This window comes from Canis lupus, chromosome 6 (genome assembly GCF_048164855.1).
Source record: "Canis lupus baileyi chromosome 6, mCanLup2.hap1, whole genome shotgun sequence".
NCBI classification, from domain to species: domain Eukaryota; kingdom Metazoa; phylum Chordata; class Mammalia; order Carnivora; family Canidae; genus Canis; species Canis lupus.
In genome coordinates, this window is record NC_132843.1 from 75,157,211 (window position 1) to 75,172,355 (window position 15,145).

General features: G+C 40.0%; 1 long non-coding RNA gene across 1 annotated transcript; it reads right to left on the reverse strand.

Annotated features, from left to right (window-relative positions):
- Window positions 1-13,044: 13,044 nt before the first annotated feature.
- LOC140634792 (uncharacterized) lies at window positions 13,045-14,602 on the reverse strand. The gene is made up of 2 exons (XR_012032177.1): window positions 14,315-14,602; window positions 13,045-13,463 (listed from the first exon to the last, which is right to left on the reverse strand). It is a non-coding gene; the product is annotated as an uncharacterized lncRNA (long non-coding RNA).
- Between the last annotated feature and the right edge of the window lie 543 nt (window positions 14,603-15,145).

A 15,145-nucleotide genomic window follows, 5' to 3' on the forward strand; every position in this document is an offset into this window, starting at 1 on the left:
CCGATTGTAAAAGCACGTAGTAGGAATTCTATAAATATTTGCTTCTCTAGTAGCCAAAGTTCTATGAAATACACAATATTTTTTTAATACACAATATTTTTAAATCATTTTACAGTAAGGAAATTGAGACACAGAGAAGTTAGCATATACAGCCTCTTTCTTGGAAGACTCAGATTTTGGAGTATTCCAGAATCTACTTTCTTAACATCACACGGAAAGTAACATAGCAATTTATTTGGAATTATCATCCGTCTTGCTCACAAAGGCTAGCAGCCCCTTTTACAGATACAGTCATTGAATATTATTTAAAAACTCATGAAAACATCAAATATTGTTTAGGAAACTTTATTTCTGGTTTTTATGTTCCAAAGAGTGCTTCCCTTTTTAACATTGTTTATATTGTCTCTTTAGGTTTTATTTGTCTCTGTTGTGGTGGTAATTTTCCAAACCAGGAAACTATTTTGGGAGTATATTTAGGGTGTTTAAATTTAGATAATAAACTAAATTGCTTGTTCCAGGCAACGGAGTCATGCTTTCTATGGTTTCAGAATTCTAACTGCCAAATACAAAGGATTGTCAGCCAGATGGTTCTTTTTGGTGGTTACTGTCAGAGCTTTTAGCAACATGCATTCCCATGTCACAAATATCTCCACAGAGACAGGATACAACCAGCAAGGGCCAGTGAGTTCATTTTTTCTAAAGGATGTCAGCATATAAATGCACCAGGATGAAACTAATACGGATTTTTTTCTACTAAAGAAAAACATATTCCTCCTGTGTCTTCTCTATTCTCAATACTTCACCATAATACTACTTCACTTGTGACATCAGGTGCATGGGTTTTCCGCACACTAAGCAATTTTGCGACACCAGCTGGATACCTGACGATTCGATTTAATCCTGACACTATCTACCTGGTGATAGTGTCAGATCCCTACTTTAAGGGGTCATTCCTACCAGATTGCTCCCCACCCCACTTAGATGCCAATCACAAGTCCAGGTCGTCACCTGTGCTTCTGACCTATTGGTATAAACTGGAGGTCCCTAGGACACCCTCCTAAGGTTCCATTAATTTGCTACTCAGGAAATCACTTTACTTACTGGATTGCCAGTGTATTATAAAAGGATATAACTCAGAAACAGCCAAATGGGAGGTATGTTGGAAGGGGTGAGGACGTTCCATGCCTTCTCCGGCACCACCTACCTGCATTTCCACGTGTTCACCACCCCCAGATGCTCTTGGACCCAGTCCTTTGTTGCTTGTTTTTTTATGGCAGCTTCATTACATAGGAACAATTGATTAAATCATTGACCATTGATGATTGAACTCAATCTCTAACCCCTCCCTTCTTCCCTGAAGTCAGGTGGTGGGGCTGTAAGTTCCAACCCCATTGTAGAAAAAAAACCCACTGTGCTGGGAAATTGATAACATTGTTTGCTTTCTGGATAACTGTAAGGAATTATTCCAGCACTACTTTGATATACTGTGTCTGACCCTGTTCAGTGAACACAGATGTGGAGAGCTCTGAGGAGAGCTTTAAAAATGGATAGTCACATATAAATTGTGAGCCTTGAGAGGTGAAGCCATTCAAGTGGCAAAGTGGCCCCTGGAAGCAGAATGAGCTGTGTCCGGGAAAGCTTGAAGTTTGGCTTTAAGGTCAGAAGTGTACCACTTTTGAAAGGGTGTCTCCAAGGGCGCATCAAATATCTATTTTGGCCTGGTGGCAAAAGGCCAAGTGTCAGAGTATAATATTTGATCAAAGTGGAAGCCAAAGCTTGTTATGAGTACCATGGAATGTATTTGGATGCTGGAGAGAAAAAAAATTAGATATTTTGGGTAAACCAAAACAGTGTAACAGTTATTGCAAATACATCATGAAAATGTAATAGTCAAACATTTAATATTTACTGATCTCACACAGGAACAAAAATTTATCAAGATTTTATCAGCGCTGTCAGCTGCTGGACTGTTCCTCTGGCTTTTGGGCTGCCTCTGTGTGACACTTAAGAGATCTTCATTTTTGACCGAGGTCAGGAAAGCAAGCAACTACATTTTTTCTTACCAATTTCATTCTTCATATGTCTTATAATAATTTATTATATTACAATTGATGATACTTTATCATGAATGTCACATAGGATTTGGAAGTTTTTATCTCTTTTTGTCAAGCTCAAAGTGACAGCATTGACGTTCTTCTTTCTATTCTGCTTTGGTGAATTCCTCAAGGACTTGTGTAAAAACATAGTGGCCTAAAGGAAATAAAATAATTCAATACAGCTAAGAAAGATCTTTTTGTTTAACACAATAAGTGCTATTCCAGAACAATTCTCACTCTGATGCAAACTATTGTTTTGCCTTGTATAATGATTTAATTTCATTAGATGTTTGTTGGTTGGAAAATTATGTTTTCCTTAAAGTTGTCCTTATTATGCACTGTCAATATTTAATATTAACTGTCAAACTATTTCCCTACTTATTTAAATATTCAAACATTTTTGTACATACAATCAATAGGTTTAACAATGACTTATCACCGTAATACACATAAAGCATATTTGTAATAATACGTGTGTAGTATATATCCTTCAACAGACTGATAGAATCTTAATATAAAGCACATAAGGAGACTTTTCACCGAGTTGCATCTAGAATATCTACTGCCCATATTTAAAAGAAAATGTTCAGCAGTCAGTATACACTCCCATATTTAAAAGAAAAACTTCAGTAGTGACTCTACATTTCAACAACATTCTTTTTTCTTTACATTACCATCATTGTTATTTGGATTAGATGTGATCACATATAGCCTTGAGACATGCCAGAAATTATACTGCAAGAGGCATTCAGCTATTTGGCCTTTTACCAGACAAGGCTGAAAAGCAAATTATGATCAAGTACTGAGGCTACTAGGTGCATCTCTGGTATCTGTACCACTGAAATGGTAAAAAGGGGCTGGAGGGGAGTTGCTCTATTGTGAAATCGAATGTGATAGTGTTTCCGGGACACATGAACGGGGGTAGGTGCATGCATTCCTGGTCTGGGTGCATTGTCAGAAGTAGTAATGAATGGAAGGATGTCAGTTGTAGGCACATCACCAGAGACCCCCTGGGCCCTGCTCAGCATTTTGTAAGTGCACCCTAATTGTTTGGATTATCCGTTGACAGGTTCTAGGTAAGTAGTCATCAAATATTGTTTACCATGAATCTTTTTACTTTGGTAGAAATAAAAAAATAATAGCCTTAGTCACGACTCCCTTTTAGACATGCACCCAAATAGTGTTCAGAACCACCTGTGACCTCTGGGAGCAGAATGTTAGGTTCTATGTGTATAACTGTTAATTTCTTCCACCTTCCCCATGAGTCAGGGTGTTAAAAATACCATCTCTTCCAATCATTCTAAAAGCCCATATTACTCATAAAAGATAGGAATTGCATAATAAGCTTTACATTGACTTTATATTTCCCTCCCATATGAACTCTGAAGTTTGGAATAAGGGCAGCCCTGGGAGGGTTGGGAGGCTGTAGAGGAAGGACTCACGAGAGGGAAAACATCTCCAGCAGAACTTTGCCTAATTAGCCTTCAAGGATTACTACCTCCTGGAGCCAGTAGGCTTGATCCTCTCTTGGGATCATATTTTAGGTGGGTAGGAGGTGGCAGGGAATAGAATGTGGCCACAAACTAGACTTAGTAAATGGCATGATAAAGGAAACATAGATTTACAGCAAAATACCTGAGCTCCCCTCCAGCCCCTTTGGAGGACCAGGCACCCTCATCAACCAGACAGACCAGTGATGGAATTGCAGGCCCCAGGAGGCAAGAGCTAAGGCAGAGAGTCCTGATCTCCAGAGGGCCAAGGATATCATTATTAGAGACCACTCAGGGATTTGGATGGAAATAAAGAGCCATGTGCCCAAGGGACTCAGGAATACCTGAATTATGCCTTGCCAAATACACCCTATCTTCTTTGTCATCACTCTATCCCCTCCCCTGCTCCCTTGTGTGGCTCCCTCACAGGGAGATGTAGGATCAGGAAATTACCCTCGCTAGTGCTTGGCCTCTCATTTCCTTGAGTTCCACAGCTCCAGTGATATTCTCCTCACTCAGCACCTTTTCCAATGGCCATCCTAGACTTGGTCATTACCCAGAACTCTTCTACTCGAAGAATAAAGAATTCAGATATGCCATTCTATGACTACAACCTTTTGTCTTTCCAGTTTGGTCATCCCTAATAGTTTCCTGCCATTGAACTTGTTTCTCCCCACAACATCACTATCTATCAGCCACTCTTTGGACTAAGGGTCAATGCACCATTTCAGTCTTGCTTAATATCTTAAGCTGCTTTGTCTTTTGGCCCCTTTGTTATATTCATCTAACAAAATCCAAGCCTTAAATGAATCAGGGCTCTGCTGTTTTAATCAGCAGAGGTCCTGGGGAAAAAAAAAAAAAAAAAAAAGCCCTTAACATTAGCCAGATTGGTACCACTATAAATTGATGTCTACCGGCTTCACCAGGGCCCTCAACTCTTTTCAATAAGGTTGCTCTTAATAGTTTCTATAACACTCTCAACGCTTTTTTTCCTTTCTTGAGATGCAGACCTTATTTCTTCCCTCTCTTTGAGGAAGTGTTCTTACCTCCTACTTAAGTGGGAAAACAGAAGCCATAACATATACCTCATATACAACCAAACAGCATCCAGACCTGTTCTTCCCTTTTCCCCCCATGCCCATCCTCCCATCTGAGGTCATTTTCAGCAACTGAGTTCTGAATCTCATCCATAGAGTTCTGAATCCCATCCACTATGGCTTTCTCAGGAGAACCATGTTACTCTCCTGTGCCAATCTCCTCCACACTACACTGTCTAGTGCAACCAATCTACCCTTTAACCTGATGCACCACTCCAGCTACTGCCCTCTGTCTTTACTCTCTTTAGCAGCCAAATACAATTTTTGTTAGTCTTTAAAATTATACCAGTGTTTTCATTATGTATATATAAAGTTATGGTCATTATATATAAAAAGACACTCATATTACATGAGTATAAAATGCCAAATAAATACTCTCTCTTCCCAGACTTCCCTCACATATATATCCAGGAGATAACCACTACGAAATTGTGCATATATGCATGTAATGGACATGGGTGCATAAGAATTTCTTACGGGGGGGGGGGCACCTGGGTGGCTCAGTCAGTTAGTGTCGGACTCTTGGTTTCGGCTCAGGTCATGATCTCAGGGTTGTGAGAGTGAGCCCCAACTCAGGCTCTGTGCTCTGTAAGGAGTCTGCTTAAAGATTCCCTCCCTCTGGCCCTCCCCCCACTTGCATGTGCACTCTCTGTCTCTCTCTAAAATAAGTAAATAATGATAAATAATGATAAATAAATAAAAGCATTTCTTACATGAATCGAATCATAGGATACATGCTGTTCTGCAACATGCTTTTTTCATTTTATGTATTTTAGATATCTTTCCACAGCAGTACATATAAATACATCTCATTCTTAATGTCTGCGCTAAATTTTAACTGTTTTTTTTAATATTCACAGCTCTGTCTTCAGAGACTGTAACAGTGCCCAGCACGTAGTAGATACTCTGTGAATATTGGTGAATGAGTGAATAAATTCCACTGTTTATAAGCACATCGTATTGGAAACTCAGTCCTCTGTTGATATTTGGATTATCTTCAGTGCTATCTTTATTGCTATCATCGGTAGACTTGGCTTTGCTCCACGCAAGACCATTCCTCCTCTATTGAAGCCTCGGGCTCCTTAGATCCTCCTGACTTTCTCTGCCAGGACTCCTGTGCCCATGCTCGTTAAAATAGGCTCTGCTTCCTCTGTGATCAGCCAAGAGATTGCCCTTAATTGGCATCAACAAGAAACCCAAGAGGAGTAAGCACGTATGATTATGTCGGTTTTGGAGGAAATTTGTGTAGTCACACATGTGGTACTCGTTAGTGTGGGTCACCAGTGATTCTGATTCCTCGCCTTCCAGGCACATAGTAGGATTGTTCTTCCCTGTTTCCTTTAAAGTGACTTGCTTTTTCCAGTAAAATGTGCAGTCTTCTTAAAGAGCCTCTTAAAGAGAGGCCCATGTTCCAGATATATGACTCTTCATAAGGGTGGTCATGTCATGTTCCCTGTCCCCCGTGGCAGAGGCTCATTTTGCGTGGGTCCCAGTGCAGATCCCACCTCACTCTCTGCGATGCCTGCCAACACGAGGTGGGCATTTAGCATTAGTAAGAAATACATCTTGTTTTTAAAGCCCCTGAGACTTGGGGATTTTTTGCTATGGGAATAAACCTAGCTCCTCCCAACTAATGCACATAGCGAAGGAACACACTGGGTGCTGTACAGCTTCTGAAGGCATCCTGTAGGGCCACTGCTTTATTTCTTCCCCCAAGGCTGGGCTGGGCACTCCGGGCACCTCCCATGGGGCCCATGTTCCAGATATATGACTTTTTTAAAAAATATTTTACTTATTTATTTGAGAGAGAGAGAGAGAGAGAAGAGAGAGAGAGAGAGCACAAGCAGGGAGGAGAGGGAGAAGCAGGCTCCACACTTGAGCAGGGAGCCCTACATGGGGCTCCATCCCAGGACCCTGAGATCATGACCTGAGCTGAAGGCAGACACTTAACTCACTGAGCCCTCCGGGCACCCCAATATATGACTATTCTTTTAAGTGCAGTCCATCCATAGCCTCTGTGACTGACTTTTTCTGATAAACATGTTCTCTATCCACTGCTACTTCTCTTCAAAACATTGTTATCTCAACAAGTCTATTACACATTTCTCTCTCAGAGAAATTGCAAAAAGACAAAATATAACAGTTATTTTCAGGCATATTCTTATCTCCCCCATCACCCTCACCCAGAACAACAGTTCCACCAGGGCCCTGCACGTAATGTCTCTGAAACTCGTTTCCTGTTCCCTCGCTGGACCTGGTTCGTCACTGCCATGGGGAAATCCAGTCACTTGGGGGACTCCTGTTCCGCCCAGTACAGAGAGAAACTCCTTGGTATCAGAGGTTCTGTAACAACAGTAGAACAAACGTTTCATCACACCTCCTTTCCATCCCCACTCACATCCTGAGCCCAGGTCTCCCTCCCTGTGACTGGAAATAATGTGTTGGGTGAGTACCTCTTCAAGGTCTGTCAATTTTGCCTGAGTAGTCTACCACAAAGGCCACACCAACCACCATTTGAACAAAATAATAAAAAGTAAATTATTTCATGTGCGACAGCCCCAACTGGTTCTTTGTAAGCTGAATGTGTCCCATATATAATGAGCCCCGTGAAATGCCTGGGGCTGATACTCGACAGATCTGGGGCAAATACTTGAAAACTGCCAGATTGATAACTGCAACCCTTTCTGTGCTTTAGCTTAACAAACTGCTAGCAAATTACCAGGGTATTTTGATTGGCCTTTGCAGCAAAACAATCCTAAAATTTAGTCCCCTAAAAAAACTACTTATACTCAAGGATACTTCCTGGTGGTCTTTCTGGTATGGCTCAGGCTCTCCTGGTCTTGGTTAGACTAGCTCATGTATCTGTGGTCAGTTGGTGAGTTAGCTGGGGACAGGCTTGTCCCAGTGGCCCACTCACGTGTCTGGCAATTGGCCGCTCTCAGTTGAGCAAAGAAGGGGAACCTGTCTTTCCCCACCCTGCAGGTTAGCCTGGGCTTATTCACATGGTGGTGAACATGGGGTTCTAAGAGCAGCAGCAGGGCAATAATCCTCATGCCTAATGATTTGCAAGACTGCTTACATCATATTTGCTATTTTTGTCCCGTTGGTCAAATCAAATCAAAGGCAGCCCAAACCCTCAAAGGGTGAAGAAAGACTCTACCTCTAATAGGAGGGATTATTAAGGATGTGAATACAGTGACAGAAAGCAGCCATGGCCATTTTTAAAATTAATTTATTATTATTTTTTTGCCATCTGCCATAAAGAAGGTGGTCTCCATCCCAGGCCTCAGGCTTCCTCTGCAGATTTCCTGCTGAGAGGTGGTGAATCCACTCAGTATATTCATTCCACTCTCACTAGGACCCTTCAGAGGCCTAAGTCACTGCTGCCTCATACCCAGTTCCACAAATCTGCACTGGTGTTCATAGCACTAAGCGGCTATTCTCTATGACTTGGGATAAAAGTCTGTCACTCACACAGTCATCAAATTGATTTTGAATCAATAACTTGATATTTAAAGTTTTGGTAACTCACCATTACTATGTACATTTTCAATAGCTGGAGGAATTAGAGCAGTGAGGAATTTTAATTTCTATTACCTCCTCACTTACGATACTGGCATTCCTGTAATATTTCACATTCTACTTTTAGATAAATACACTTCTCTCTTTTATTTGGCATTACATTCTCTGCACATTTCTCCTTTAATGGCTTCCAGATTCCAAGGTACATTTTAAAAAGTTAAACATGCCCCTAAAAATATGAAAACATTAACACATATTTGTTAGCATTTACATTGTAGAAAACCTAGAATTGCATTATATAATACAGTAAACATTAGCCATAGGTGGCTATTGAACACTTGAAATGTGGCTAGCTCAAATTTAGATGTTCTGTGAATAAAAAAAATATAAACTGAATTTTGAAGATAGGAAAAGAATGTTAAATATCACATTAATACTTTTATGTTGGTTACATGGTAATATGAGAATATTTTTGCAAATTTGGGGTTAAAGAAAATATATTATTAAAGTTAATATCACTTGTTGATTTTTATTTTTCTTCATGTAACTAATACAAAATTATACAAAGTAGCTCACTCTCATTCTCAGAACTTATTTCAGAATTTAATCTAGGAAAAATAAAGGTGAAGTGCTATATATTAATACCAAATTATATTTGCAAACAAAACATTATCAAAGATAAAGTTTATTACATAATGATAAAGGGGGTCAGTTCATCAAGAAAACATACAAATTCTAAACATTGGTGCCCCTAGTAATAGAGCTACAGAATACATAAAGCAAAAAATGAAAGCTGAATGGAAAAATATATGAATCCACAATTAGAGTTGGGAATTTTGATATTCCTCTCTCAATAATTGGTAGTTCAAGTAGACAGAAAATCAGCAAAGATAGAGAAGACTAGCAGCCAACTTGACCTAACTGGCATTTATAGGAAATGCCATTCAACAGCAGCAAAATACACAAGTATTTTTCAAGTGCACATGGAACCTTAGAAAGATCACATTCTGAGATTTAAAACATGTACACATTTTAAAAGGATTCAAATCACACAGAACATGTTGTCATACTGGAATTAAGTTAGACACCTATAACAAAAGTACACTTGGAAAAGACCTTCAAATACTTGGAAATTTAAAAACACACTTCTAAGTAACCCATGGATCAACGAAGATATTGGAAAGGAAATTAGAAAGTATTTTGTACTGAATGAAATTGTAGCACAACGTATTGAAATTTGTGGAATGCCAGTATTGAGGTTCTCACAGTGAAATTTATAGTATTAACTGCTTATATTTGAAAAGAAGAGGGGCACCTGGGTGGCTCCGTCAGTTAAGCACCCCCTCTCGATTTAAGCTTAGGTCATGACCTCAGGGTTGTGAGATCAAGCTCTGTGTTGGACTCTGGGCATGAAGCCTGTTAGAAGTCTCTTTCTCCCTCTCCCTCTACCCCTCAACCTCATCTCCATCTCTCTCTCTCTCTAAGAGAAGAAAGAAAGAAAAAAGAAAGAAAGAAAGAAAGAAAGAAAGAAAGAAAGAAAGAAAGAAAGAAAAAGAAAGACCGACTTATGTCAATGACTTCAGCGTCTATCTTAAGAAACTAGGATCAGAGGACCCAATTAAGGGATGCCTGGCTGGCTCAGTTGGTAGAGCACACAACTCTTGATCTCAGGGTTCTGAGTTTGAGCCTCATGTTGGGTGTAAAGATTGCTTAAAGATAAAATTTAAAAAAAAATAAAACCTGATTAAACCCAAAGTAAGCAGAAGAGATAACAATCACAGCAGAAACCAATGAAATGGCAAAGAGAAAAATAAATTGAATACAAAAGCTGGTTCTTTGAGAAGATGAACAAAATTGGTAAACCTATAGCCAGGCTGCTCAGAAGGAAAAAAGAGAGAGAGAGGAGAAGCTATGAATTAGCAACATCAGGAATGAGCATCACTACAGATTCCGCAACTACGAAAAGGATAAGGAAATCATCATTATGAAAATTAGTAAGGTAAATGCTACAGCATGTTACGTGAGTGTGGACAGAAAAGAAGTCTCCCACACAGTGAAGTAAAGTGATTCTAGAGCAACTTTCCTGAGCGTAGATCCAAGAGAAAGCCCCAAGCAGTATCATAAAGAGACACGTACAAGGATATTCACCACAGGGTTGTATGGGGTCCAGGGGAGTTGAAGGGAGCTAAGAGCTCATCACAAAGGAAGTGAATAGGCAAATGTAGGAGATACAGGTGTGGAATATTATGCCGCATTCAGGAGCAAGGACCATGAGAAACATATTCACATCCCAAACCTGTATGCGTGTTTGAGGGCATCTATCTTGAATTAAAGTGGGTTCCTGGAATTAAAGCAGGAAATGGGAATGGCAATCAAGAGATAAGAAAAGGCAGAGGGATGTTTACAGTCACCACAGATAACAGTTTCCTGTGAGCTAAGGAATATGCACCTGGTGTCCAGAAAGAGGGAAATAATTGCCTGAACACTACCAGGTAAACCCATTGCCCTTTACAACCACTAGGATATAATGAAATGAAAAGGAAACTTAACTCACTTTAGGAAGTAGACTTGTGCAGGGCACTCATATTATATGACATAGATATCCTAATGAAAACTAGGACAAGGAAAAAAAGAAAAGAAGGACAAACTGATTTTTAGTAGGTGATCATTTACTTCGGATAGCCTGACAAATCCAGAAAAGTACAACTCTAAGCTGAGCGATATGAAGTATTAATAGTTCCACATTCCAGGGCCACTATGTGTATTAGCAAGTTTTACCAAAGTTGTATATTGGAATAAATGATGGCATTTCAGTGGAGCTGATAAACGAGGTTTTCTTTCTAGAGCTGTAGACAAAAGCAAACCTTTTCTCCATCTTCTTGGGGGGAAAAGGTGCAGTATTATCTAAATGATTTTCTCCTTGCCTCTCTTGCTCTAGTTTTTCAATTTTCAGAGGCAGTTTATGTAAGTCTAGGACCGTTTTTGAGTTCTGGAGACTTGAGAGACAGGGTAAACACTTTTTTTTTCCCTTTCAGGACTATCCCATAATCTTCAGGGACTTCCTAAAGAAGGAAAATCAAAAGGATGATTCCTCAAAATTTCTCAAAATCTCCATCCTTGTAAAAGGTTGTGCTTCTTCCGGAAATTGTGTGGTAGGAGGAAGATCAGATGATGAAGAATGACCACAGGACTGAGTCATGGACAGGACACTCCAGAAAAATACTTTGGGTCCTTAGCAAAATATTTCCCTGAGAGCTGAGGCCACATCTGTTCGTTGGTAATTACAATCAGCTCAAGCAGAGAGGGAATTTAATCAGCGAGAAGATCCCCTGAAAACATCTATGAGAACAAGCGGTATGTCAGTTCTGTTGACCAACTAGAAATGGAACAAAAACACATCAAATACTGGGGAAAATGCGAGGGCTAAGGCCAGGATACCTGGTCAGTAGACTGTCCTGTTCATAGACCCAGGCTGAGCTGTGATAAAATCCATGCAATAAACTTTGCTTCCACTGCAGACTCATCACAATTCTTCAAGGGGGAAAGAACCAGTAAGCACCTTATAAACTAACCCCAAGAACTGAGATAGTCCTTTAGGATATATTATTACTTTTCCTATTTTCTGAACCGTTCTATTTTCCTGTAATTTATTTCAAGGTGTCATAAGACATAAAATTCATTGAACGAGTGTAGTTCACCCTCTTGGACTTGGGCACATCCAGCTTCCAAGGTTTGTTCTCTAAGCAAAAGATACTGTGGGAGCCAACCATCCTATAGCAAGGATCACACTAGATGGTGACAGTTTCAGGGGAGACACACTGATCTTTCTCCACAGACAGATTTCCATTCAGTATATCTGGTTTTAGGCACAAAGGTATAATCAAAACACATTTTCTTAGCATCTTGAGTATCTCAGAGAAAACACATTTTTTTAACACTGATAATTTCATCATAAAAGGGATAAGAAATATTGCTGAGTTCTACTTTTTTTGTACCCTACTGGATCCACTACTACTTCCTCCAACAACACCAGCTCTACCAACACTCCCACCGGCTAGTATTTACTGAGCACCATGTGCTTTGCACATTACATGTATTATTTCATGAAAGCCTTCAGAGACGCCATGAGGAAAGCAAGGCACTATGGTTATTCCCATTGTAGAAATGAGGAAACTGAGGCACAGGGAAGCTAAATGCCTTGCCCCAAATCACATAGCAACTTTTAAGTGGCAGAACCAGAGTGTGAACTCAGGGGTGTTAATTCCAGACTCTGAGCGATTCTGCACCATTGGACCTCTCTTCTCACCTGAGTTTACCCCTGTGTAAAATGAAAGCAATGACAGCAACTCAGCTCTGGGAATCACTATGAGTAAAATGACCCAAACAACCTGCCTAGGAACACTTTGCTTAGTCTACTATTATCTTCACAGTGTCCTTGTTTCATTCTGGGTGATGCTGCCTCCTTGATTGGTAAAAGAAAGAGGACGAGAGACTTGTTTGATTTTGGTTTTTGACTCACTAAAGAAAATAGCACACAAGTAAGGGGATTTATTGGAAGACTTTCATCCTTCCTAATCAATGTCATTGCCCCATAAGACAACTTGGAATAATTCACAAAGTAGGGGTGCGTGCCAGGTTACCATGCGGCCGTGAATTAAGTGGGTATATGGATGGATGGGTGGATATCTGGGGAAACATAGGGACTCCTCACCTTGTACAGAACAGTTTTTTTTTTTTCGATAAATTTAAGTCTTCAACAAAATGTGTGCATGTTTACTATAGTGTGCACATTTTAAACACTTAACAAATGTTAACTCATTTAATCACCCCAAACAACCCTAGGAGGCAAGCGTTATTATTATTATCCCCATTTTACAAAGGGTGCAACAGAGAGGTGGAGTGGGCAGGAGCAGAGTCGGTGCTGTGGTCTTGGCAAATATACTGTCCCAGCTGAGAGAATGGTTACTTGGGAACAGAGAGGAACCTTATAGATGATAAGGCTTAGAGTCAGCCACTAAGGAGTCCTTTTCTTTTTTCTTTTTTTCTCTTTTTCTTTCTTTTTTTTTTCTTTCTTTCTTTCTTTCTTTCTTTCTTTCTTTCTTTCTTTCTCTTTCTTCTTTCTTTCTTTCTTCTTTCTTTCTTTCTTTCTTTCTTTCTTCTTTCTTTCTTTCTTTCTTTCTTTCTTTCTTTCTTTCTTTCTTTCTTTCTTTCTTTCTTCTTTCTTTCTTTTTTTGAAACTGAAGTTACTCAAGAAATACCTGTGACAAGGAGACATTGTTCTGTGAATACTTGTAAGGACTGTGCAAATCCAGAATCGCCCAAGCACCTCCCTCCCTCTCCATCACCGCCAACAATGCTCTCTGGTTTTGAATCTTTTCTAGAAGAGAATCTTGGGAGAGAAGTTTTTTAAATTACTTGAATGGTGAACTAAGAATGAGTTCACATGAAAAGACATTGTATAAGATTTCATAAGCTCTTATTAGAGCACTTAATAATACATTTTAGTGCATTGGTAAATCCAGATACATTTAAAGAAATAGCTTTTAGGGAAGATGTCTTACTGAGATTAAGAAAGGTTTCATAATTGTGTATTTTCTGTAAATAAAAGGTTGAAACCACAGTGCATCCTTGAGGTTTTTAGAAAAGCTTTTTCCTGGTCTTGCTCATTGAAAATGCATGCTCAGCATTCTGCTATCATGCTTTGCGTTCCTATGTCTGTATCTTTACTTATGCAATCCCTTATCCCTACCATTTCCTTGATCCTTCTTCCCAGTATCTAATTCAATTCCCACCTTCCCTGCTCTTTTTGGTGTCCTTGGGCCCAAATTCAACATGTAGGGGGGTGGGCTAGCTTGGGCCGCGGGGGCCAGGAAACCATTCTCCATACCTTCAGCAAGCAGTACCCCCAACACCAGCGGGGTGTCCTACCACAGATAGCATAAGATCCTGCCAGACTGCACCTGCCCCCAACTTCAGACACCAGTCTCAAGCCCAGCAGCTTACCTGCACTTCTGACAGACTGGCTGTAAGTCAGGTTTCCACAATCCCCTCATCAGGTTAACTAATTTGCTAGAGAAGCTCACAGAACTCAGAGAAACATTTTACTTACTAGATCACCAGTTTATTGTAAAAGGAAGTAACTCAGGAACAGCCAGACAGTGTAGAAGCACAGGGCGAGGCCTGCGGGAAGGGCAGGAGCTTCCATGCTCTCTCCAGGCAGGGCACTCCTACCATCTCTGCGTGCTCACCGAGCCAGAAGCTCTCCAGATTCTGTCACAGTAGATTTTTATGGCAGCATCATTCCTTAGGTAAGATTGATTAAATCATCGGTCATTGGCGTTGATCCAATCTCCAGACCCTCTCCCTTCCCTGGAGGTCAGGGGCTGGGACTGAAAGATTCAACACTCACAGCATAAGATTGGTTCCCCAGGCAACCAGCATGAGGTACTTCACAAAAGTCATTACATAACCCAAGACACCTTTGTTGTTATCACTTAGGAAAAACTCTGGGTTTGTGGAGCTCTGAGCCAGGAACGGTGATCATCGGAATGACCAAATAGATGTTTTTCTTATAAATTACAACATCACCTCTGTGAACCTCTTCGACTGCCTTTAGCACGCAACAATCTTTGGTTTTTCTGAACTACCTTGTTAGTAAAAACAAGAATATTTATCTACGTAGCAAGCAGTGTGTTAAGCACTTCACTTACAATATTCCATTTAATCCTCAGAAGAACTATGTTAAGTATTACGATGGTCCTCATTTGTAGATGAAGAAACAGACTAACAGAATAAATAAATTATAAATAAAAAGAGTAAGTAAATACATCACCCAAGGTTACTCAAGGAATGGAGTACAATTCAGGTCTATTTGCCTCCATAATCTGTGCTCTTAGCAAGATTCTTTGTCTCACTGATTTTGGAAGTTGTGGTGTGTGTG